Genomic DNA, 24,478 nt, shown 5'->3' with positions numbered 1-24,478 from the left:
TAGTTTCTTCTTAGTTCTCACCAAAAGCAATGGTTGAAATTGTTTCTATTATATTTTAAGGATATGAATAAAACCACTCCACAATTATATTTGCACGCATGCAGAGTAGAATACAAGTGTTTTCAGAAACTGTTTTAATTTCATACATAGATAAGACGAGATTATTTTTTACTGATTGTGAATTTTACCGCATAGATCCTAAGCCTTAGCAGTCAAGATTTCCAAATAGGTAAGCTATCTATGCAGCCCCTTTCCCCCTTTATAACCACTACACACACACACACACACACACACACACACACACACACACACACACACACACACACACACACAGAGTATATTCCATGAGAATTGTCTGCATGCATGTACAATATAAATCAATTTCCAAAATATTATAAAAGAGAAAAACAATGGACATTTTTTATTTTGTAATTCCTTAATATCAACTCATAGCTTGTACACAAATACTAAGCGGGTGTAAAATGAACCACTCTTTCTATATTATATAATTATGAGATTAAAGAGTCAGGGGGCCTTAAAATTCCACGTGTCCATGTTTTTGTTGCAGGAACATTTTGTTATTTAGTGTCCAGAGTTTGCCATGAATTCAATCCTGAAGGGATCCAGTGATGGTGGAATATGGTGTGTTACAGCCCCAGGCTATCTTTCCAAAGCTGACTTTGTTCTTGGCCATCATTATTTGTATAAAGAAGAACAGGAGTACTTGTGGCACCTTAGAGACTAACAAATTTATTAGAGCATAAGCTTTCGTGGACTACAGCCCACTGTAGTCCACGAAAGCTTATGCTCTAATAAATTTGTTAGTCTCTAAGGTGCCACAAGTACTCCTGTTCTTCTTTTTGCGGATACAGACTAACACGGCTGCTACTCTGAAACCTGTCATTATTTGTATAGTTTCATTTCAGTTTCTGGTGGACAGCAGTCCACCTCATAAAACCACCTCTAAAACCAAAGTATCAGCAGAAAGGCCAAAGACTGAATCTGAATGTAGGATTGTTAGAGGTGGTCTAGAGAACGCAATTGGGTCCCACGAGGTGGAGAGTGAAGAATCCTGAATATTCACTGCTTATGCTTTCATAGTCCTTTGGCTAGTAAACTTAATTCTCTAGGGCTAGTAAACTTAATTCTCTAGCTTCATTCATAAGAACAAATGTCTCTCTGTCTTTCTTGATTCTCAGGCCTGTCAGGCTCAAGTGAATGAGTTAGGGATCTTCAACAGGAGTTAGGGAGAAAGAACAGAACATCAGACAATCAATAGAGTCATTGACTTACTTAAAGGAGAAAAAGTGAATGGATTTACATTCTCCACATCCAAAGGACACATATTGAAGTGGCTGAGTATGTGAGGGAGATTCCCAAACCTGAGCCATTCTTTTTAGGTGACAGATCTGAGGAACTGTCCCAGATTGAGTTATCATTAGAGGAGGTTTTGGAACAAATTGATAAATTAAACAGCAATAAGTCACCAGGACTAGATGGTATTCACCCAAGAGTTCTGAAGGAACTCTAATGTGAAATTGCAGAACTACTATCTGTAGTCTGTAACCTATTATTTAAATCCGCTTATGTACCAGATGACTGTAGGACAGCTAATGTGATGCCAATTTTTAAAAAGGGCCCCAGAGGTGATCCCGGCAATTACAGACCCATAAGCCTGACTTCAGTACTGGGCAAACTGGTTAAAACTAGAGTAAAGAACAATATTGTCAGACATATAGATGAACATAATTTGTTGAGGAAAGGTCAACATGGTTTTAGTAAAGGGAAATTATGCCTCACCAATCTACTAGAAATCTTTGAGGGGGTCAACAAGCATGTGGACCAAGGGGATCCAGTGGATATAGTGTACTTAGATTTTCAGAAAGCCTTTGACAAGGTCCCTCATCAAAGGCTCTTACGCAAAGTAAGCTGCCATGGGATAAGAGGGAAGGTACTCTCATGGATTGGTAACTGGTTAAAAGATAGGAAACAAAGGGTAGATATAAATGGTCAGTTTTCAGAACGGAGAGAGGTAAATAGTGGTGTGCCCAGGGGTCTGTTCTGGGACCAGTCCTATTCAACATGTTCATAAATAATCTGGAAAAAGGGGTAAACAGTGAGGTGGCAAAATTTGCAGGTGATACAAGATTACTAAAGATAGTTAAAACCCAGGCAGACTGCGAAGAACTACAAAAGGATCTCTCAAAACTGGGTGACTGGGCAACAAAATGGCAGATGAAATTCAACGTTGATAAATGCAAAGTAATGCACATTGGAAAACATAATCCCAACTATACATATAAAATGATGGGGTCTAAATTAGCTGTTACCACTCAAGAAAAATATCTTGGAGTCATTGTGGATAGTTCTCTGAAAACATTCACTCAATATGCAGCAGCAGTCAAAAAAGCGAACAGAATGCTGGGAATAATTAAGAAAGGGATAGATAATAGGACAGAAAATATCATATTGCCTCCATATAAATCCATGGTACGCCCAGATCTTGAATACTGTGTGCGGATGTGGTCACCCTATCTCAAAAAAGATGTATTGGACTTGGAAAAGGTTCAGAAAAGGGCAACAAAAATGATTAGGGATATGGAACGGCTTCCGTATGAGGAAAGATTAATAAGACTGGGACTGTTCAACTTGAAAAGGGGAGATATGATTGAGGTCTATAAAATCATCAGTAGTGTAGAAAAAGTAGATAAGGAAGTGTTGTTTACTACTTCTCATAATATCAGAACTAGGGGTAACCAAATTAAATTAATAGGCAGCTGGTTTAAAACAAACAAAAGGAAGTTTCTTCACAACGCACAGTCAATCTGTGGAACTTCTTGCCAGAGGATGGTGTGAAGGCCAAGACCATAACAGGGTTTAAAAAAAGAACTAGATAAATTCATGGAGGATAGGTTCATCAATGACTATTAATCTATTAGATGGTGTCCCTAGCCTGTGTTTGCCAGAGGCTGGGAATGGGTGACTGGGGATGAATCACTTGATGATTACCTGTTCTGTTCATTCCCTCTGGGGCACCTGGCATTGGCCATTGTTGGAAGACAGGATACTGGGCTAGATGGACCCTTGGTCTGACCCAGTAGGGCCATTCTTATGTTCTTATGTGAAAGATATTTAGCCAATAGGATTGTATCCTTTCCAGTTAATTGTTTCTCCCTGAGTAGCATCTAGTCATTTCTTGAATGACCCCAGTTTCTTTTCACTCTTTCTGCTATGTTTTCCCTACATTAGCTGTCCACATAGTGCTTTTCTGTTTCATTATTAACAGCTGGTGTTAACATCCATGTAACCTTTTCCCTGCTTGCTGTCGTGTTAGTCAGACTTTTTTTGACCTTCTGCCCTGAGTTATCCAGAAGGAAAATGTCAATGAACAAACTTGTAGCCTGTTTTGGTGCCCCTTCAAGAATGCTGTTGATATTTTTTTCACCCCTGGTAATTTATAGCTACTGTCTCCCTTGAAAGTGCAGAGCACAAAGGTGAGCCTATAATTATGGCTGAAGGCAGATCCCTGAAATGTTGAGCTGTGTCCTAGTGCTGTGCATCAGAATTTCAAATGAGGCAAACCCAGCTGTAAAAGAAGCAAAACAGCAGTAAAATTACAGCACCAATGAAATGCAAACAACAAACCTTTCTTCAGACAACAGTTCAGGGGATGGCAGCTAGAACTTGGTTTGCGGCATCCTATAAGCTCAACTGGATGATTAAATTTTGTTCTTTTCAGATGGAAGTTGAAATCATTTCTTAACGCTCATCAGTTCTTCCTATCAGATTGCCGTCAGCCTGCTTGGAATTCAAGATCAGAATAATAATTTGGGGCTTATAAGACCTCTGCTGGACATTGTTACTTTCCTAATACTTCCCCTGAGCCCTGCTTTGAAATCTTTCAAGAGTTTTTCTTAGACAGGAAAATGGAGAGAGATACTTGTTTTGCTGTTCTAGTAATCCCCAGGTAAAAGTGAGGTTATGAGAGTCCTAGGTTTCCATCTGGTCATATTCTGTTCCCATGGGCTTCTCCTACTGCCTCTTTCCAACCAACATTTAATTATAATACTGGATATCATGGTGTATCATGGCTAGACACCACAGTGCATAAACAGAGCTTCAAATGGAAAAAAATTTAGTGTGATCCAAAACTATTTGAAATCAATGGGCATCTTTCCATTGACTTAATTGGAGTTTGGATCAGGCCCTACATGCTTTGTCAGGGGGTTGATGCTTGATCAGTCTCCCTATGAAGGGAGAGGATCTTAGAATGGCTGTTATGCTGGGGGTATGTGAAGAATAAGAATGGTCAGGGCAGGGGCATTGAGTTAGTTGACATGAAATCTGATTTGATTTCATTTTTGATTTAGAAAAAGAACAACATTGCAGGAAAGAAGATGAAATCTTAAATATCTCCCACTGTGTTGTCATTTTTGCCAGATTGATTTAACACAGCATTGTCACAAAAACAACAAAAGCAGGCCAGTCACACTTTAATTTTATAGAAAAAAATAAGTTTAGCAGTAACTCAGTAAATGTAACAGAAACAGATATGGTGTTGTATGAAGAACTTACGATCAACATCAGGAACTTTTAAAAGGTGCTTAAAGTTGTATTTATAATATATAATAAATTCTGCTGTCCTTAGTTTTGTGTCTGCAGACAAATACACTAGGAGCTCTTAAAGGACCAGATTTTCAAAGCTGAATGTTCTTAGCTGTGCACAGACTTTTGCATGTGCTTATGTTATGTATACAAATACAAGATTTCTCTGCCTCTGTGAGAATCCACCCCCCCTTTTTGAAGAGAGCTACCACATCCTTGTCTGAGATTACTTTTTATTCCCAGTTTATATAGATACATCTGAAGAGCAATATTTTTCCACAATGTGTCCCATTTAGAGATGCTCAGGAATTTTCCATTGAAATCATTCTTCTATGGAAAATGCAGTTTGCACAATCTCAATTTTTTCAACTTTCCATTGGGAAAATTTAAAGGAAATATTTTATTTTGGGTCAGGTGGCTCCGAGGATGCACAGTAGGCTGTTTCAGAATAACTGGCCCACAGGGAAAAGTTTTTTACCCACCAATTAACTCTTCATATATTTATTATTACTGTGATTTATTATGCATATTTTGGTACTGTCCAAAGACTCCATCTGGGATCAGGGCCTCACTGAACTTGACACTGTACAAAAACTCATGAATATATAGGGTCAGCCCCAAAGCGCTTACAGTTTTAAGACAACAGGAGTGGGATATAAGATTCAAGCAAAGTGATGAGGGTGGCGATCAGCATGAGGTCTGCTTGCTCCATGGCTTTTCTTTGTTTGCTTGCTTTAAATATAAACTGTCCCTGAGTGCCTATCAAACTAGACAACATCAATGTCTCCTGCTGTGGTTGTTGTCTCAAGCTCTCACCCAAGGGGCTGGCTCCCAGAGAAGGTGGAGGTGCGTCTTAAACCTTCAAGGAGGCTCTCTAGAGGCTGGCATCTTGCAGGAGGTTTAGTAGAATCGGAAAGAGGGGTCATTGGGTTGCGAGTCCCTGCAGATGTCTTGAGCCACTCAGAGAGCAGAGACTCAAAGCTCCAGTTCAAATTTCAGGCTCTGGACCAGATCCTCAGCTGGTGTAAATAGGCACAATTCCATTGTTGTCTATGGAACTTTGCTGATTTACATCAGTTGAAGACCTGTTCTTCTTACATCACAGGCATCAACTGTTATTCTAAACACAATAGTTTTTCATATGGAAACTAATCTGCCAACCTATCATTAACAACCATACCATTTCTGTGTGGGCTCTCCCAGGGAGTTTTTCACTAAGCTCTGCAATTTCTAAGGTTCCAAAAGCAGAAAAAGCAAATAAAAAGTTTTAATAAGGCTTGACACACAAAATAACTATGCCTGTGTAGGCTGGGAAGGGTTGAAGGGAAGGCTTTGTCTAGGCAGGGCCAGATTTAGGCACTGAGGGGCCCGATTCGAAAGAGCTGCCGCCGAAGACAGCGGCGGGACTTCGGCGGCAGCTCAATTGGCTGCTGGTTCCTTCGGCAGCACATTGGCGGAGGGTCCTTCTTCCGCGGCAGTGATCGAGCTGCCGCCAAAGACAGTGGCGGGACTTTGGCTGCAGCTATATTGGCTGCCGGTGCCTTCGGCGGCACAGCAGCGGAGGGTTCTTAGGGACGTTGCGGGGCCCTCTTAGGGGCATGGGGCCTGATTTGGGGGAATCAGGTGAATCATCCTAAAGCCAGCCCTGTGTCTAGGGATTTTTTTTTCCTTGCCTGTGGCAAAAATTCCAGTGATGCTGTGGCCAAAAGGACCAATGCAATCCTTGGATGCGTGAACAGGGAAATCTTGAGTGGTAGTAGAGAGGTTATTGTACCACTATATTTGGCACTGGTGCAGCCGTTGCTGGAATACTGTATCCAGTTCTGGTGTCTACAATTCAAGAAGGATGTTGATAAATTGGAAAGAGTTCAGAGAAGAGCTATGAGAATGATTAAAAGAGTAAAAAACCTGCCTTAGCGTGTTATGAACTCAATCTATTTTGTTTAACAAAGACACGGTTAAGGAGTGAATCTATTGCAGTCTATAAGTACCCTCTTGGGGACAAATATTTAGCAGAGAAAGATATAACATGATCCAATTGGTTGAAGTTGAAGCTAGACAGACAGGAACTAAGGCATACATTTTTAAGTGAGAATAATTAGCCATAGGAACTATTTACCAGGAGTCGTGGTGGATTCTCCATCACTGGCAATTTTTTAATCAAGTTTGGATATTTTTCTAACACATATATTCTAGGAATTATTTTGGGGACGTTCTGTGGTCAGTGTTATACAGGAGGTCAGACTAGATGATCACAATGGCCCCTTCTGGCTTTGGAATGTATGAATCTATGAATATTAACTCTCCAAAGCGTGTAAAACATTCTGAGCCCCTCAGATGAAAGACACTACATAGGTACAACATGTTACAGGATGTTACACATTACATCCTTCAATGGCGGCTGAAGGATGGTCATCGTTTTTCAGAGACTTCCCCGAAGAAGTGCTCTCTTTCAAAATGGCTTGTCGTGTCTTGTTCTCAGTGGGACTGAGGCCACAGGCTGCCTTCAGTTAAGATATCCTTCTCAAAATGGCCATCATCTCCCATCGTTCTCAATGGGACTGAGGCCATAGACTCAAAGGCTTCAGCCATGGTGAATTACTGACTGAAATTTTGTTGCAAGAGAGAGGTGTTCCTATAACTGTGCTCTGTCCCTGTGAAACATCATAGACAACTGGAATGTGCATTGTACTTCACTTAGCTCCAACAGCCTCTTATTCCTTTTCTCCTCCAAGCTTACTGTGTTTGTGAAATATATATATTGTGACAGACCCAGACCAGTGGGGAACAGGAGTCTGGTAGAGGACAAATATACTGGTCACTGGATGAGTAGTTTTCTGTTCCCTGAGTGACCAGAGCAGGGGCTGCACTAGAGTAATCAGGAACCTGCTAGAACCAGTTAAGGCAGGCAGGCTAATTAGGACACCTGGAGCCAATTAAGAAGAAGCTTCTAGAATCAATTAAGGCAGGCTAATCAGGGCACCTGGGTTTTAAAAGGAGCTCACTTCAGTTTGTGGTGAGAGTGTGAGGAGCTGGGAGCAAGAGGTGCAAGGAGCTGAGAGTGAGAGGGTGTGCTGCTGGAGGACTGAGGAGCACAAGCGTTATCAGACACCAGGAGGAAGGTCCTGTGGTAAGAATAAGGAAGGTGTTTGGAGGAGGCCATGGGGAAGTAGCCCAGGGAGTTGTAGCTGTCATGCAGCTGTTACAGGAGGCACTATAGACAGCTGCAGTCCACAGGGCCCTGGGCTGGAACCCGGAGTAGAGGGCGGGCTCGGGTTCCCCCCAAACCTCCCAATTGACCTGGACTGTGCATTCTTCCAGAGGAGAAGGTCTCTGGGCTGTTCCCCAACCCACATGGTGAATCTCTGAGGCAAGAAAATCTGCCAGTGAGCGCAGGACCCACCAAGATAGAGGAGGAACTTTGTCACAATATCTATATATATATAGATATATATATTTATAATATGAGAGAGATGTTACACTGTGTTTTCACATCCATCTTCAATCAAAAACACACATCACATCAGAGGCACCCACACCACATAACTCTGCACTGGAGTTATTTGCACTGTACTCTAGCGTCTAGACCATACCAAAAGTGGCTGCTTAGGTCCCTCGTGTAGTTACAATCAAACTGAAGGCGCTCACGGGCAATGCAGAGGTTGATGAAATTTGCCCATTATGTGTGCACCTTACTGAGTTCAGACAAACCTGAAATTCAAAGTAAAATGGACGGGATGGTGAAATCACATGAAATGGAAGGGATGGTGAAATCACATGAAATGGACCTGACAGTCTGATTTGTCAAATCCTATGAGCACCAAATCCAGAAGGGCTCATACAGGTTCTCTGCTCAGGTCCTCTGTCCACTTGTGTTGATAAACAGAGGACTTCAGACCGGTAAGATGATCAATCCAGCCTTTCAGCAGTATCAGTCCCACTCTAAAAAAGGAAAGTAATATAACTTTTTCCTGCCTCTTAAACTGCCATTAAAGTACTGTAGGTGGAGATGGTGCTAAAAGTAGGAAGCAAAATACAGGGATGCTCCTCCAGTGCTGCAGCACAGATCTGAGCTAGGGATCCCAGTGCAAAGGGTAGGGGGAATGTGGGGAATAGGAATAACCTCTGCAGGAAAGGTCTGATCAGAGTCAATGACTTATCTTTCTTTCTCTATCCCCCACCTCTTTTCCGCTCCCCCCCATCTTCTTTCAGTCATTTAATCTTTCTTTCTTGTTTGTGTGAAGCAGTAAGAAATGTTCATGTCCTCTGGTCAGGCATGCTGCTGGCATTCGGCACCTGCTGAGGTGGAAGTTCACTCTGACAGCTGCATAAATATAAAATGCAAACACTTAAAACAGTCAAAGAACAGCAGTCATGGAGAAAACCATTTTTATACCCCACCAAAACTTTGTTCCGCTGGAAATTCAATAAAAAGAACAGAGTACTTGTGGCACCTTAGAGACTAACAAATTTATTAGAGCATAAGCTTTCGTGGACTACAGCCCACTTCTTCGGATGGAAATTCAATGTGTTTTTCCTGCTGCGAAGTCGCACCCCATTATTTTCCTGATAGGGAATATTTTTAGTTTAGGTTGTCAATTCATATGAATACATTAGGAAAGTAAATTCCTATACAAAGCCACGTATTAGATCTGTACTGCCTGGTGGTCTCTTCCAGTCATGTTTGCGTCGCCACTAACCCTGACAAATATCTATCTTTAAAGTTACAGAATTGGATTCAGCCTTGGCTTTTATTGATGTCACTGTAGGCCTCCAGCATCATAGAATCATAGAATATCAGGGTTGGAAGGGACCTCAGGAGGTCATCTAGTCCAACCCCCTGCTCAAAGCAGGACCAATTCCCAACTAAATCATCTCAGCCAGGGCTTTGTCAAGCCTGACCTTAAAAACCTCTAAGGAAGGAGATTCCACCACCTCCCTAAGTAACCCATTCCAGTGCTTCATCACCCTCCTAGTGAAAAAGTTTTTCCTAATATCCAAACTAAACCTTCCCCACTGCAACTTGAGACCATTACTCCTTGTTCTGTCATCTGGTACCACTGAGAACAGTCTAGATCCATCCTCTTTGGAACCCCCTTTCAGGTAGTTGAAAGCAGCTATCAAATCTCCCCTCATTCTTCTCTTCTGCAGACTAAACAATCCCAGTTCCCTCAGCCTCTCCTCATAAGTCATGTGCTCCAGCCCCCTAATCATTTTTGTTGCCCTCCGCTGGACTCTTTCCAATTTGTCCACATCCTTCTTGTAGTGTGGGGCCCAAAACTGGACACAGTACTCCAGATGAGGCCTCACCAATGTCGAATAGAGGGGAATGATCACGTCAAAAGATCTGTTCAGAACCCTTAAATGGTGCTGTTGGCTCTCCAGTGCAAAATCACTCCCCGTCTAAACTTCCAAGCAGCCATTTTCCCTCCCCACCTGTGCAGACATGCTATTGGTCTCTTTTCCTGGTCAAAAAAGTAACAGTTGTTCCCAGCCAGTCAAAAATACACGTTAAGATAATTTCATCATCCCCAGGTTACTGGGCCAGTCTTCTTGTTAGGAAGAAAGATTAAAAGAACTAAATATGCATTAGGAAAGTCACTGTTAGTTGATTTTGACAAGGAAGGTGCTCTGGTACCACAGGGATGCACTGTGGCTAAGGTGAGTAGAGAATAACCATAGGCTTGTGCCATGAGATTTCTTTGGATGTTTTTGGGTGATGGGGATGGATGAAGAAACAATCAGTTGTTTAATCTATTAATGTTACTCTAAGGGAGTGGGGGGATGAGTGTTGTGCCAGTTGTGTACATTTTTAGGTGTGTACTGTATTCTTGGTTTTGCTGCTTCCCTTGCCTCTTTCACTTTGCCCTTCCTATCTATGTATTTATCTACCTATGAGTTTTATACTGCTGTACATCACTATGGTATCTGAGCACCTTTTCATGTAAAATCAGCTAGCAATCATGAAGTCCCTAATGGACTTCATGGAGTCTCTGGATCTTCTCCCTTTTACAGCTCACTTTGGGTCCCGCTACCCAAAGGTTGTGGAATCTCCATCTCTTGAGATATTTAAGAGTAGGTTAGATAAATGTCTATCAGGGATGGTCTAGATGGTATTTGGTCCTGCCATGCGGGCAGGGGACTGGACTCGATGACCTCTCGAGGTCCCTTCCAGTCCTAGAATCTATGAATCTATACCCCGCTGTCCCTGCCCCTTTATATTTGAACTTTCATCCCTGTAACCCAAGCCTCCACCATGCCACCATTTCCTCCTTACAGTTACTTATTTTAAATACACTTGTAGTCCTCTTCTAGGGAAAGGCTGCCCTAGTCATTCCCTCAGAGAAGTATTAAACTAGACAACAGATTGTCTTCCTCAATTCTTGTCCTTTTGCCTTCTCTCAAAGTCAAAATAAAAGTCCTGACACTAGCAAAATGCATGTTAAACACTACCGTTCAATCACAACAATAGCAGTCCATTCCCCTCTCTGAATTTGAACATTGTCTTAAATTCTAAACACCTAATTCTTCCCAGATTTATATCCTGTGCAGTGCCATTGAAGTTTATAGGGTTTCTTAATGTCTGACGTATCCTAGAAGCAGCACCGACAAATGTCCTGCTAATCTATTATTGCAAACTGCAAAAAATATTTGCATCATTAATTGTTCTCACACTCTGAAAATCAGACAAATGTGCATAATCCTAATTTTTAGTTCCCCTTATAATTTAACTATTGTTCAGTGATGTTTCACTGGAGACAGATTTTTCAAAAGTCTTTTTAAAAATCTATTTTTTTTTACATGACAGCCGTACTTTCAGCTATGTCTATGATTTTGTCAAACATAGGGGCAGGTCAGAACATCATATAAAATAGATCATCTTCCTTCTAGCGACACTCCAGCAAAGTAGAGAAGTAGATCAATAAAGCATGTTGAAACCATTATAATCCAGATTCTGAAAATTCCTCTTAGCAGTACTTGGAGACATGAACAGAAAATGTGTTTTCTTTTAAGGGTGACCAACTGCAGTGCTACTGTCACTCAGACACTGAGAGCCCTCTTTGCATGCAGATATCATGCTCAGTTTGGTAGTATGCCATATAGGTGGCACTTTTGTTTAGTTACCTATTGTAAATAGGCAGATAAAATGATAACTCTGCCAAAACTTTGATCATTTTTCAAATTAACTAAACCTCTTTGAACGGTTGGAAATATTTGAGACTCCCACATCCAGGTACTCATTAACCAACTCAGATGGGGAGGAAAAAAATCTCATCTCCACCCCCCCTATTGATATCTGAGGATGAGCAGAAATTCTGAGATAATCAATGATTAGAAAAATACAATTCCTTATTCTTAATTGCACAAAAGATGAGCAAAATCCACCCTGCTCTCTAGCATTGCAGTCCACAGAAATATTTAATTCTTGATTAGACATGGCATAATGCCCACTATTCTTAAAGATCACAGGTGCTACCATTATACAAGTGTCAGCTAGCCAATTGATTTATGTATACAAATTTCTTAGGCCAAGATCATGAAATTAACGCAGCAGCAAAGAAAGACCAAAGGTTAATGTGATTTTTTTTTAAATTACATTTTGTATCAGAAAGATGAATGCATTAAACTAGTTATAAAATCAGTGGCATGTGGTTCATATTTTTGAAACTACATCTTAGGGTGATCATCTACATTTCAAGGAAATAAAGGACACCAGGCTGCAAATACAGGACAAAGCTTATTTTTTAGGACAACTGCCCCACAATGTTTTATAAATTGTAAAAAATGATACATTTGTAACACAATATATGATCCTTTATATGATTATTCCTTCAAAATTTACAGATATCAGTTTTAAGACAAAATATATGTCTCTTAGGGTCTCAAAAGCAACCATCAGAGAACTTGGAGAATCACTAGAAGAAATAAGTCTTTACCTTTCTCCGGAGCAAGAATTTCCTGCAACATCAAAAAATCTAAGGAGAAAAAAACAACTCAAAGCATCAAACATGGTAAGACGACGATGATGGGCACTGAAGTCCAGAGGAGAGCAACAAAAATGATTAAAGGTCCAGAAAACATGACCTCTGAGGAAAGATTAAAAAAACTGGGTTTGCTTAGTCTGGAGAAAAGAAGACTGACGGGGGACATGATAACAGTTTTGAAGTATATAAAAGGTTATTACAAGGAGGAGAGAGAAAATTGTTCTCATTAACCTCTGAGGATAGGACAAGAAGCAATGGGTTTAAATTGCAGCAAGGGAGTTTGAGGTTGGACATTAGGAAAAATTTCCTAACTGTGAGGGTGGCTAAGCACTGGAATAAATTGCCTAGGGAAGTTGTGAAGTCTGTGTCATTTGGAGGTTTTCAAGAGCAGGTTGGACAATCACCTGTCAGGGATGGTCTAGATAATACTTAGTCCTGCCTTGAGTGCAGGGGACTGGAGTAGAAGACCTCTCAAGGTCCCTTCCAGTCCTATGATTCTATGATTCTATATTTAGGCTTTAAAGATGCCATCAACCTGACTTCCACATCAAGTGACATGATAGATGGCATCTGGGAAGAGAAAAAGATGGCGGCCAGAGAAACATTATACAGAATAATAGTGAAAGAAGCCAAATCTAGCCACATGACACAGAGAAGCTTGAATAGACCAGCACAAGATCAAAATAAATGGTTGAAACTGGTAGACATCCTATACTCTAGATAGGGCAGGAGGATAAAGAATGAAGAAGAAAAAAGAAAATTCTCTAGCCCTGGTTATCTTCTCCTATTTTTCTTTGCCCCAGTACTTTTGTCACAGATAAGAGGAATGCCTAAACAACCTTATCTATAAAGATTAGTTTATCCAATCAGAGAACAGCAACAATACCATATGACTTAGGTGATAAATCACACAATTGCAAATATTGAATTCTTGAAGAATAAGTCAGAGTAAACAATTTGCTAGCAATCAATAGGCTGAAATTTGTTCTCACAAAACATTAGTTGAAAAATTATGAATTGTGAACAAATTCATGAAAATCTGGGTTCAGCAGATACTTATGGATTTTATTGCCCTGGTCTCTAGCTCATATAATCTGTGCCTTGGAAGGAGTATTTTCATTTTCCTGTGGAAGACTGGAGAGAGGGAAGTATGCTAGAGATAGATGTTCAAACTGCTATATGTGGCTATGTGAAAATTATGGCTTTGGTTCCTGAGCTGAAATTGTCTCCTTGGGAAATAAGGAGCCCTAAAAGTTTGTAATACTGGCTGCCTAGCTGTATAGAACGCGTTAAACATTCAGCAAATTTCATTTGTTAGTAATCTACTGCATGTCTAAATATCATATTAAAAATAACAAAACAAGTAACTAATGGCCTGACTTTGAAATAAAGATGTAGTCCTACAGCAGTTTTATTGGTACAATTTATGATTTATTACTAACACCTTATAATTTTTCTAGTCCAAAATGTTTTGCGAAGCACAGACATTTTGGGTAACGTGCTTTGTAATGTGTGTGTTAGTTTTTACAGGATACTCCTAGTAATTTGAGATATAAAAGACCTATCAAGTCATCTAGTCTATCCTCCTGCCAGTGTAGGATTGTTTCCTAGATTGTATGTTTTAGTACATTCAATATATATTTATAAATATTTGCAATATTTAAATATGCTGCAACTAACTGATACGCTGCTTGTACGCCTATAATAAATATAAGCAGTCTTCTTCTGTTGATGATGTGCAAGAGCAAACCCCACGGCATGATTTTTATATCACACACTTTTTATATCACAGGATTTACAGCCACATGCACATGCTCTGTCTGTCTGTCAGTCTCTCTCTCTCTCTCTCTCTCATGCACATACGCACGTATGAGCACTCACACAGAGGCAGATGTATATTCCATGAGACTTGCCTCCATACATGTACAGTATAAATCCATTTACAAAAAAATAAGAACAAAATGGACAGTTTTATCCTGTAATTCCTTCATAACAACCCAGAGCTTGATTCCTCACTGACTTCTGTACTCATTTGCACAAATGCTAAGAGGGTGTAAAATTAACCACTCTTTCTTTATTATGCAGGGCAGATTCTTTTCCTGGTTAACAGATTATAAGTTTTTGTTTATTAAACCATTACCGAAATCCTTCCCATTGGTTATAGTTTATAAAAGATAGTGGGTCTGATTCTCCTCTCACTATCCCAGTCTTATGTAACTCTATAGATTTCAGTGGAACTACTCTTGATTTACACTGGTGTAAGTAAGAGAAGGCCCTAGAGCTTTAAGAAAATCAAACATTCTTTTTTGAGTTTTTTGGACTAGACGTGTATCTGAGATTATAGAGTCTGGGGGCCTTAACATTCCTCCTGTCCATGTCTTTATTACCAGTACTCACTGTTATTCAGTGGAATTCACCTTAGAAGTCATGAATTCTTCTGCAGGGCATGTGAAAATGTAAAGCTCCAGGTCTGTACCACACTCTACTTGGAATCTAAGGCTATCTTTGAGAAGAGCAGACAGGTTTTGTCTTATTTGTTCAGGAGGAACTGATGTATTGCTCAGTGCAGCTTTTCTATTACAAAATTGCCATGAGCCAGTTTCATCACAGGAGTATACCTGAAAGTGTCCGGAGTTTGCAATGAATTCAATCCTGAAGGAATCCAGTGATGGCGGAATATGGTGTGTCACAGCCCCAGACTATCTTTCCAAAGCTGATCAGTTCTCAGTTCTCGACCGTCAGTATTTGTATAGTTTCATTTCAGTTTCTGGAAGACAGCAGTCCACATCATAAAATAACCACTAAAACCAAAGTATCAGCAGAAAGGCCAAAAACTAGTCTGAATGTAGCATTGTTAGAGGTGACTCTTAGAGAACGGAGCTGGGTCACATTGAGTGGACCGTGAAGAATTCTGAATCTTTACTGCTTATGGTTTCATAGTCCTTTGGGTAGTGAATGTCATTCTCTAGGGCTGTCAATATGGCACCATTCATAAGAACAAATGTTGATGGAACACCTGATGCTTCTTATATGGAGTGAATTATTTTAGTTTTGTGATATGCTCATCAAAATCAAGATAACATAAGGGAAATTAGGAAAAGTTTTTTGACATTTGAGGATAGCGAGAATTAAAAAGAAAGGAATTTCAGAGCTGATATGCAGAGTATTACAAGAGAGTGATATCAAGCTCCAAAATATGGCTGGGCTTTTAAAGGAGTGCAAGCTGTAATTTTACAGAAGAATCCTCAGACAATCTGTTCACTGAGTAGTGTACACAGGCTCTGAATTTTTGTGCTATGCATGCAGAGTCTCGCATGGAGATGAAGAGTTTCTTTAGAAACACTAAAAATTCTCAACTTGTTCAGCTCCAGTCCTTCCCGATGGGAAAATCTACAGGAATCTGCAAATACTTTGTTGCATAGTATGTCACAGACTTGGTGGTGTGCAAGAATTTAAGCAGTGAAATCACAAGCAAAGATTCAGAGGGAAATTCTACATGCTTTAGTAAAACTGAAGGAAGAACTCAACCTGCTTGTGGACTTTTGAAGTGAAATGGACTGTTTGCCTAAATGGTTAAAGTCTTTTGAATTCATTTTACCAGCCACTTTCTGGTTTAAAACGACAAGCCATTGATAACTTAATTAATTTATTTCAGGACTCTGAGCTTACACTGGATGAAGAAATAAGGCAGATGAAATCACTTCTAACTGAACCGGCGTGCTTTTGAGAATCTTAGCCTCTGTTGATGAATCAAACTTGTAGCAGTTGGTCTGGGCCTTGGACAAGATTTCAAGAAGAAAAGAGGCAGAGGAAAACATTCCATGATGAAGACAGGACAACTGTGTAAGACTATGAAAACCAAGAAATAGAGTTCAAACTTTACATTGCTGTAGACACCCTTATCTGCAAAATTACAAGAAGATCTGAAGCAGCTGAAAAAATCGGCAGCATGTTCTCATTTATTTTGAATCCAACTACACATGATGCCAATTCCAGGATCACAAAAGAGTTAGAATTATCAAAATGCCACTAAGAGATTTGATAGAAGAGGATTTTGTTGAAGGGACCCTTCTTTTAAATAAGCTCAGAATTGACACTATTTAAAAAGTGACTATAATTAAGTTGCTAAACAAGATTTCTGAAAAAGGGCTGCAGATGTTTTCACACAGACTTGCATCACTCTAAGGATTTTTGTCTTGATACCAATTCCCTTCAGTAACTAAGCCCTGATTAAAATGCAAACAAACAAAAACTCAAAAAAGCCCAGCCTTCAATTTACTATTGGCCAAGACTGCATTATTGGCCTTAGTGAGGCTGTCAACAAAGCATGAACTTGAAAGGAACCTAAATTATGATAGTATTATAAATGTATTCCCTAAAAAAAAATTGAGAAAGATAAACATGATGTAATTTGTCTTTTGTGGTAATAAATCAGCTTTGAAGTTTTCAACAGTATTGCCAGAAGCTGGGAATGAGCGACAGGGGATGGATCACTTGATGACTATCTGTTCTGTTCATTCCCTCTGGAGCACCTGGCATTGGCCACTGTTGGAAGACAGGATACTGGGCTCGATGGACCTTTGGTCTGTCCCAGTGTGGCTGTTCTTATGTTCTTATCCCACACTGGTTTGCAGGTCGACTGTTACTGACCTGTCAGTTTACTTCTGTGCCCTCCCTGCCCTAGTGTCAAAGTTCTAGAATGAATCTTCCCCTTTTCAAAAGCCGGCACACAGCAAGATTTTTTTCCTGGCTCCCAATGTATAATCATTCTGATAATACACCTGAACCCCACAACTTGTTAAGTGCAGCTGCCTGGAACTTTGCTGAGACCCTGGATCTCATCATCATCTGGGAAGAATTGTCAGTTCAAGAAGTTCTTGTGGCCAGCCACAGAAATAAGGACCTTTTTGTGGATATTGTAAAGCTGGTGTCTGTGAAGAATCATGACCAGGATGCCAGCCAATTCCAGATAAAGACCAAACAGCTCAGGAGAAAGTACATTGAAACAAGGGACAAAAGTAGACAATCTGATAGGAGACATGTGACCTGTCCATTTTTTGATGAACTGGACAGAATTCTATGCAATTACAGTATGCTCTGTACCAGGCCAGGCGCTGTTCAGAGTCTGATGTCCACACTCTCACCCCACTGAGGGTGACCTGCTAGACTCATCAGAGGATGAGCCGGAGGAGGCTACCGAGGAGCCATCCTCTGAGGGCCAGTGTCTTTTTGGGAGTCAGGAACACAATGAAAGCCAGCTGGAGAGCCAGCTGCTACAACAGACCCCGATTCCTGCCCTGCATCGGCTGAGCCCAACTCCCAGCCATAAACCCAGGCCAGGACCGAAGAGCTAGATCCCCTGGAGGGAACTTTGGCATGTAAGTACGTATCTTTACAATTTATTACTACTGTTGATGGAGATGAGCTAGTAGCCCCCGTTTCCTTCCTATGACCCCTTTTGCTGTTTCAAAATAGCACCTACCAGCATGGTGCAGTTGCGGGCTATACTTGTCCCTCTCCCTCCCTCTGCCACGTGGCAGATTTGAATATTGAGAACATTCATTTGTACAAAATTCAACAGTTTTTTGAGACAGTGCTTACAGGAAAGTAAACTTGGTTAGTTTTCATAGTTTGCATTCCCAATCAAGGAAAAACAATACTGCTCCCTGCTGAAGTACAAATGCCCTGTAACGTGCATTCTAGATGACAATTGTTATATGAACCTATGTATTTTTCTCTGCATTTTCTCCATGTCTGCAGGGGAAATATAGCAGAACTTAAGACTGAGAAATTCCTTGATTTTTGTTTAGCACATTATAGGGAATAGCCGCATGTCCATGCCTCCTGCTACAGCTTGCAAGCCTCTCCCACTCCTGCAGTCCTTTTGGGGATCATCCTGGTGAATGACTTCACAGCATATCATGCTGGTCTGCCCTTTGCTTTTGAATAGGATCATTCTCTGTCTCCTAGTCAGCCACTTCATTGTAATAAAATTGAGAGTCAAAAAGGGGGTCTAGAGGGGATCATTATCTAGCTCATCTCTCAGATCTCTCATAACCATCACTTTACACTTTCAATGCTATAGAAGCACCCCCTCCACCCCCAGCAAAAACAAACTATAGCTTCAACCACCCCATTCCTAGCAACGTGAAAGCAGATGTAGTCGACTGAAATCTTAATTCACCAAGCCCAATTACATCTCTCTTTCTTTTTCTTTTTTTCTCTCTCTAACTAAACAAAGTTATTCTGGCTTACCTGGATATAAACAATAAACGACTGTTGTTCCCCCCCCCCCCCACACACACACACGTGACAGCACCTGCCACAGACAATCAAGGTCAAGGCCTTTATCTACAGCTGACAGGGTGACCAACCTGAGGGGGAAAGAAGTTTGTAGAACTCATAGCAATGTCATAGAGGTAAACCAAGCTGGCTGAGAGGGTATATGAGGACCAAGGGGAAGAAAGAAATGCAGTTCTCCCAGGAGAAGGGCAATGTTTTAGCTGCCAGGGAAAGTGTAGCTGTGGCCAAGGACAGCATCACCACAATAAAGGAGAGCATGGAAAAAGAGATGCAGAGGCAACTCATGGACTGTAGCCTGAGCCAGAATGCCCACCTGCAAAACATGCTCCTGGTAGGTCAGCAGGCTCTGCAGTCCCATAATTTGGGACCCAGTCATGTCCTTCAGCCTGTATACAGTGCTGGCTACTTGGACCAGCAGCAACCCCCAACTGCTGCATTCCCACAGCAGTGCTCCTAACAGCTCCCATTCACCTCTCAGATCCAGCCTTTGGGCATTGGGAATGCTTGTGCTCCTACACACCTGAGAATTTTGTGCTATGGCACACCACTCCAGGAACCTAGGTGGACGAGAATAGCCAGATGTAAGGCGTATTCATCAATTATGAGTCATCACTGTACTCAACACAGGGAATCTTTTAAATAAAGCTGAAATAATTCAAAGCGTTTCACAAAAGCACATAGGAACATTAAACTTTAACCACCTCCACACAATACCCCAGTGTTTGCATGTTCTAACCTCCCATGGGCTAACATGCTCAGGAATGAGACTCAACATACCAACAGTAGGCATCCCTGACAGCAGCCCCTGTGAGTTTGTGTCCTGTGTGGGATGCCTTGCTGGCTGCTTGAACCTCCAAGCAAGTTTCTGGACCTCAGTCTCCCACCCATCAGTAAAACTTCCCCTTGGCTCTCTCAAATACTATGCAAAATGCGACATGCAGTTATAATTATTGGAAATTTTTTTTCTACTGCTTCCAATCTATTCCATAAACAGAGACTTTCTAATGGCCACATGCACACTTGACTACTATTCTGCAGCTTCTAAGGTGATAGTTAAAATGTTCCTTTCTCCCCCCCCACCCCCAAGAGGCCAGCATATGATTTCATTAACTAAGGCATCAGGAGATAAACCTTTCCCAGAATAACTGGACCAACTTCCACACCATTAGTGTCCACAGTGCTCCTGGGGGCGAACAGTCTTTTCTCCAGTGATTTAAATAGTACTGAGTTCTGAAACATTCCTGCATCATGGACCCTCCCAGACCACCCTGTATTTATGTCTATAAACCTGCCACAGTGGTTCACCACTCCTTGTAGGGAGAAATACCTCTTTCTGTTTATAAATTCTGTGCCCTGGGATGGAGATACAAATGATATGCAGGTTCCCCAAAACAATTTGGGAACCCTGTGCCTGCAAAGCTATTACTAATCTCCTGAGCATTACCCAGCTTTATGACCTGGTTAGACAGCACCTTATCAGTGGCATGGCAGATCTACATGAGAATGGCCCCAACAGGCCCTAGGCCAAATGGGTTGGCTACAGACCGGTAACATTTTGGGGTGCCCAGCTTCCCAATACAACCGTGACCCGTTTCTCCACGGGTATGGGCACTACATGTTGGTATGCTTGTTGCTGAAGCTCTGGGGTCACTTTTGCACAGATCTCAAAGAAGGTAGCCCTCCCCATCCTAAAGTTCTCTAGCACCTGCTTGTCATCCCAGCTCCACAGAACGATCCTCTCCCACAATCCATGCTAGTTTCCCAGCCCAGAAATAGTGCTGAAAGCGGTGAAGGGATCTGGGACCCAACCTCTTGATCCAACAGCTCAGTTTTCTTCTGTTCTTCTATCTTATCCTGCTGTCACTGCTGCAGAGTATCCTTGTGCAGCCCGAGAAGCTGCTGCTGCTGCGGCTGTAGAATATTCTGCTGCTCCCTCATCATTTGTTAGGTGATAGGCAAAGTCTAATGCCAAATTTGTCAGGCTGTGAGTGCTGTAATACAGCCCAAGACAGCCTGTGCATATTTGTGCTTGTCATAGTAGTGATGTAGAGTATTGTTGGGTCCACACAGGCTGACAGCAATTTGAAAATGGTGAGAGCCAGCTTGAAAAGGAAGTATGGGGCGGAGACAGCAGAAACATGGGATTTCCATAATTCACAGCAAAAACAATCCCATGGTGCATGCTGCTCAACTGCATAGCAAAGGAATGTTAGATACCCCCAGAGAATGCTACTTCCTCAGTTCGCAGCAAATTGCCACTGTGGGTTCACACAATGCAAACTGAAAATGGAACAGGCATTCTGTATGCATGCTATTGGTATTTGTATCCTCTGCATTATGTGACGCATATCAAAAAGCTTCATATTAACACCCCGTATAGACACACTCTAAATCTCAGGTTATGGGCCTCGTTCTTATTTGCTTTGCCAGAGCAGTGTAAAGGAGTGTTAGTGTAAAAGAGAATCAGACCCTTAGTATTCATCTTAAGAATACTATGTCATATGCATGATAATACAATTCTGCTTTATTGACCTTCAGCTCCTGTCAGTGTTAACAACATACATTACTTGTTGAATGGAAAACAACTGGAGGCATCCTCAAAGACATATTCAATGCATGCCAGTGCTAATCAGCCATTCTGCATGAATGCTTGTGATGCCTTTCATCTAATTTAAGAAATGCGTAAAGCTACAATAAAAGCTCATAGTTTGGCCTTTGGAATTTAAATTACATGGGATGAAAACATGTTTAAACGGTGAACCGCTGTAACTGCTTGGGATCGTGAGAAAGAAAAATTAGAAGTGATCATGGGACCAAGGTTGGTTAGATGTGACTGAAAATTAGAAGTGTTGAGCATTGTATGTGATTTCTGTGATGTAAATGGAATTAAACACATTATGGCTTAACAAGTCTGTGTCTGTCTCTCTTTGTAATTTAGAGGAATTTTTTTTCTTCTTTGCTGGTAATTAGTACAGATGCCATTGTCCCCTGACACCCATATAGTTTAGATGCATAATTCTTTTTGTTTCAGAATCCTGATCTCTGCTTTTTGCTACTAAAGTTTCATGGTTTAAGTGCAGGTTAATTTAAAAATCTAAATTATTTGGATGGTGAGTGTTATTGTGGCCCTTTCTTGTAGTTCATGTATCTAAGTGGTGGGCCCTGCTGATAACTGAGTAAAATAAGAGATGGGCTACCCAGTTCTGATATAATAGGAACCAACCTATCCTTGTGTCCATAACTTAAACGGCATTTTTCCTGTGAGTCAAAAAATGTCTGGCTAATTTATCTCCCATTTGTGTGCACCTCTGTTTTTCTATCTGACTTGACGTAACAGTTTCAAAATATCAATTTCCCAACCAGTTGTGTAGACTCAAGGGAATGGATTTAGATTTCTGTTTATAAATCGGGAGTAACTCCACTGATGGGGACAGAGGAGGCACTTGAACTCACTGAAATTTCTCTGGATATAGAATATTCAGAAGTATAAAACTGGGATCAGAATCTGTCCCAAAAGTTTCAGAGAGTTCAAAGAAGGTGCTTATTTTAACCAAGCGAAACAAATTACAAACTGTTTTGAGTTTTCTGACATTAGCTGAAATCTGGTGAATAGGAACAAAGTTTTAGGTGCTATGAAACAGTGAAATCATGAGATTTCCTTTCTTTTTTATGTTTAACTGTGTTTTCATTCAAATCCCAATGCAGGGCTCTAATGCTATACTGGAGAGAAACAAGTGCAGGATTAAATATTGACCATTCTAATGAAAAAAGACATGTATATTGTGAAAGAGAATTCATCCAAGCAATTTTTGAGATTTCTGTACCCAGTGGACCAAATTTTGCTGTCTCTTGCACAGGTGAAAATCCACAGTAAGTCCACTGGAGTCAGCATAGTTACTTCATTTACACTGGTGTAAATGAGAGCAGAATTTGACCATGAGCCTGGTATTTATTTGTGGAATTGATAAATGTACGTCCTTTACATCACTTAGAATTCTCAGTCAGATTCCGCCACCCTAGAGGAAGCAGAACTGGAACTTCTGTAAGCATTAACAAAAAAATCCTATTCAAGTCAGTTGCACACATAGAACTTCTCTGAAATAATGAATTGCAAAACTGGAAGGCCTACTGTGTTTGTAATCAATAGCTAACCATATCTATTTCAAGACTGATCTTTGCAGTGATTTGAAGGATAACATCAGAATGAAGGTCTCTTTTGAAATGATAGATATGGGGGGAAAAATTCAACGAACTTTCTTGTTGTGACCAGCCTCCATGGACTGATGCCTGCTAAGCTGCTGTAACTTCACTTGGAGCGTGTTACTGCATGTTTCCTCTTTAATGGGTATTTTAGTATTAAAAAAGTTGTTCAGTTCAGACAACTTATGTCTAGAAATGGACTTAACTACATGGAACAATTCCAACAGTCACAGACTTGCCATAGTCACAGCTTGTGCATTAAGGGCCAGACTCTGCCAGTCTTAGTGAGGCTGAATATTACCTTACTCTATGACTAATTGGACTGGAACAATAATTTCAGTGAGGCTATTTGTGGAAGAAGGTACTATTAAATGTGTGTAGGGGTGGTGGAATCAGTTCCCGAGTGAGTCCAGAGAGAAGCTAAGTTTGTGTAACTCTCAATGGAAAGGTGAAAAGTGAGCATTGTAACAAGAAGTTATAAAGAACCCGTAAGTGAAAGTAGTTCATCACCTTTATATAATATCATCTCTGGGAGTTCCTGGGCTTGTAGTTTAAATTAATGTAGACTCTCTTACACACACAGCACATCCATAAGTGAATGTAAGTAGGGCTATGGAAGTCCAACTACTAACACCTTACACATCACCTTTTGATTTGACCAATAGTATGCATGTTCAAACTTAGGGCTGCAGAAACTGTTGGTATGTGGAAGAGCTTTGATAATGGATAAAGTTCCTCTTGAAGATTCTGATCTTTATCTAAAAATAATTAGTCTACAGGCCACAACAGCTGTGCTGTACAAAGTAACTGCAATGGCAGGGACAGTGTTGTTCTGTAGCTGATATATATTTACAGTGTAATATGTTGTATGGAACAGACACAACAAACAGATGGAAAGTGTTGAGAATTGGACAATGATCTCCTACCTGGAAGTCCTCCTAAATGGAAGTCCATCACTTTATTAAGCGCCTTCATATAGCATATTCTGCCCCCCCTTACAAACTGGAGGAACTGGTACTTTGTATCTACTTGTTCTTTCATTTTAATAAAAGGCCTATCAGGTCCAGTTTAGGTATAGCTTTTTTGACTGGAAGTGCCAAAGGGTTGGGTTGGGGCATGAGAATATTGCAGTTATATTAGTCATTTTCAGAAATGGAAAATCAACTCATAATGTCCTCAACAAATAAGAGGTCTGTACTTGTTGGCCAGCCCTTAAACATAATATAATTGTTTTCAATACACAGAGAGAAACTATATGCTTTCCAAATTGCTGAATGGCTTTTATTTGAGATGACGGGAAATGAACAAACAAGAAAGAATCAAAATAAAGTTGCCATAAGATACAATAGTTTTTACCTTTTTTGTAACATGCTACATCTAATCTG

The 24,478-nt window shown here is 40.7% G+C and overlaps 2 long non-coding RNA genes across 3 annotated transcripts in view; one reads left to right on the top strand and one right to left on the bottom strand.

Annotated features, from left to right (window-relative positions):
- The window catches only part of LOC101936765 (uncharacterized), a 53,352-nt gene extending 31,553 nt beyond the window's left edge, over positions 1 to 21,799 (top strand). Inside the window, exons 5-6 of the long non-coding RNA XR_254996.3 lie at positions 12,485 to 12,617; positions 16,246 to 21,799. This is a non-coding gene — a long non-coding RNA (uncharacterized LOC101936765). The remainder of the gene's footprint in view (positions 1 to 12,484; positions 12,618 to 16,245) is intronic.
- Positions 157 to 24,478, bottom strand: part of LOC122173717 (uncharacterized) — a 130,275-nt gene continuing 105,953 nt past the window's right edge. Inside the window, exons 3-4 of one of the 2 annotated variants that reach the window (XR_006174444.2) lie at positions 15,209 to 15,357; positions 157 to 8,929 (exon numbers count right to left, since the gene is read on the bottom strand). This is a non-coding gene — a long non-coding RNA (uncharacterized LOC122173717). The remainder of the gene's footprint in view (positions 8,930 to 15,208; positions 15,358 to 24,478) is intronic. The other variant, XR_006174443.2, reaches the window with a different exon arrangement.

The sequence above is a fragment of the Chrysemys picta genome, chromosome 5 (genome assembly GCF_011386835.1).
Source record: "Chrysemys picta bellii isolate R12L10 chromosome 5, ASM1138683v2, whole genome shotgun sequence".
NCBI lineage: Eukaryota > Metazoa > Chordata > Testudines > Emydidae > Chrysemys > Chrysemys picta.
Note: the sequence above shows the minus strand (reverse complement) of the source record. Positions and strands in the feature narration are given on the sequence as shown.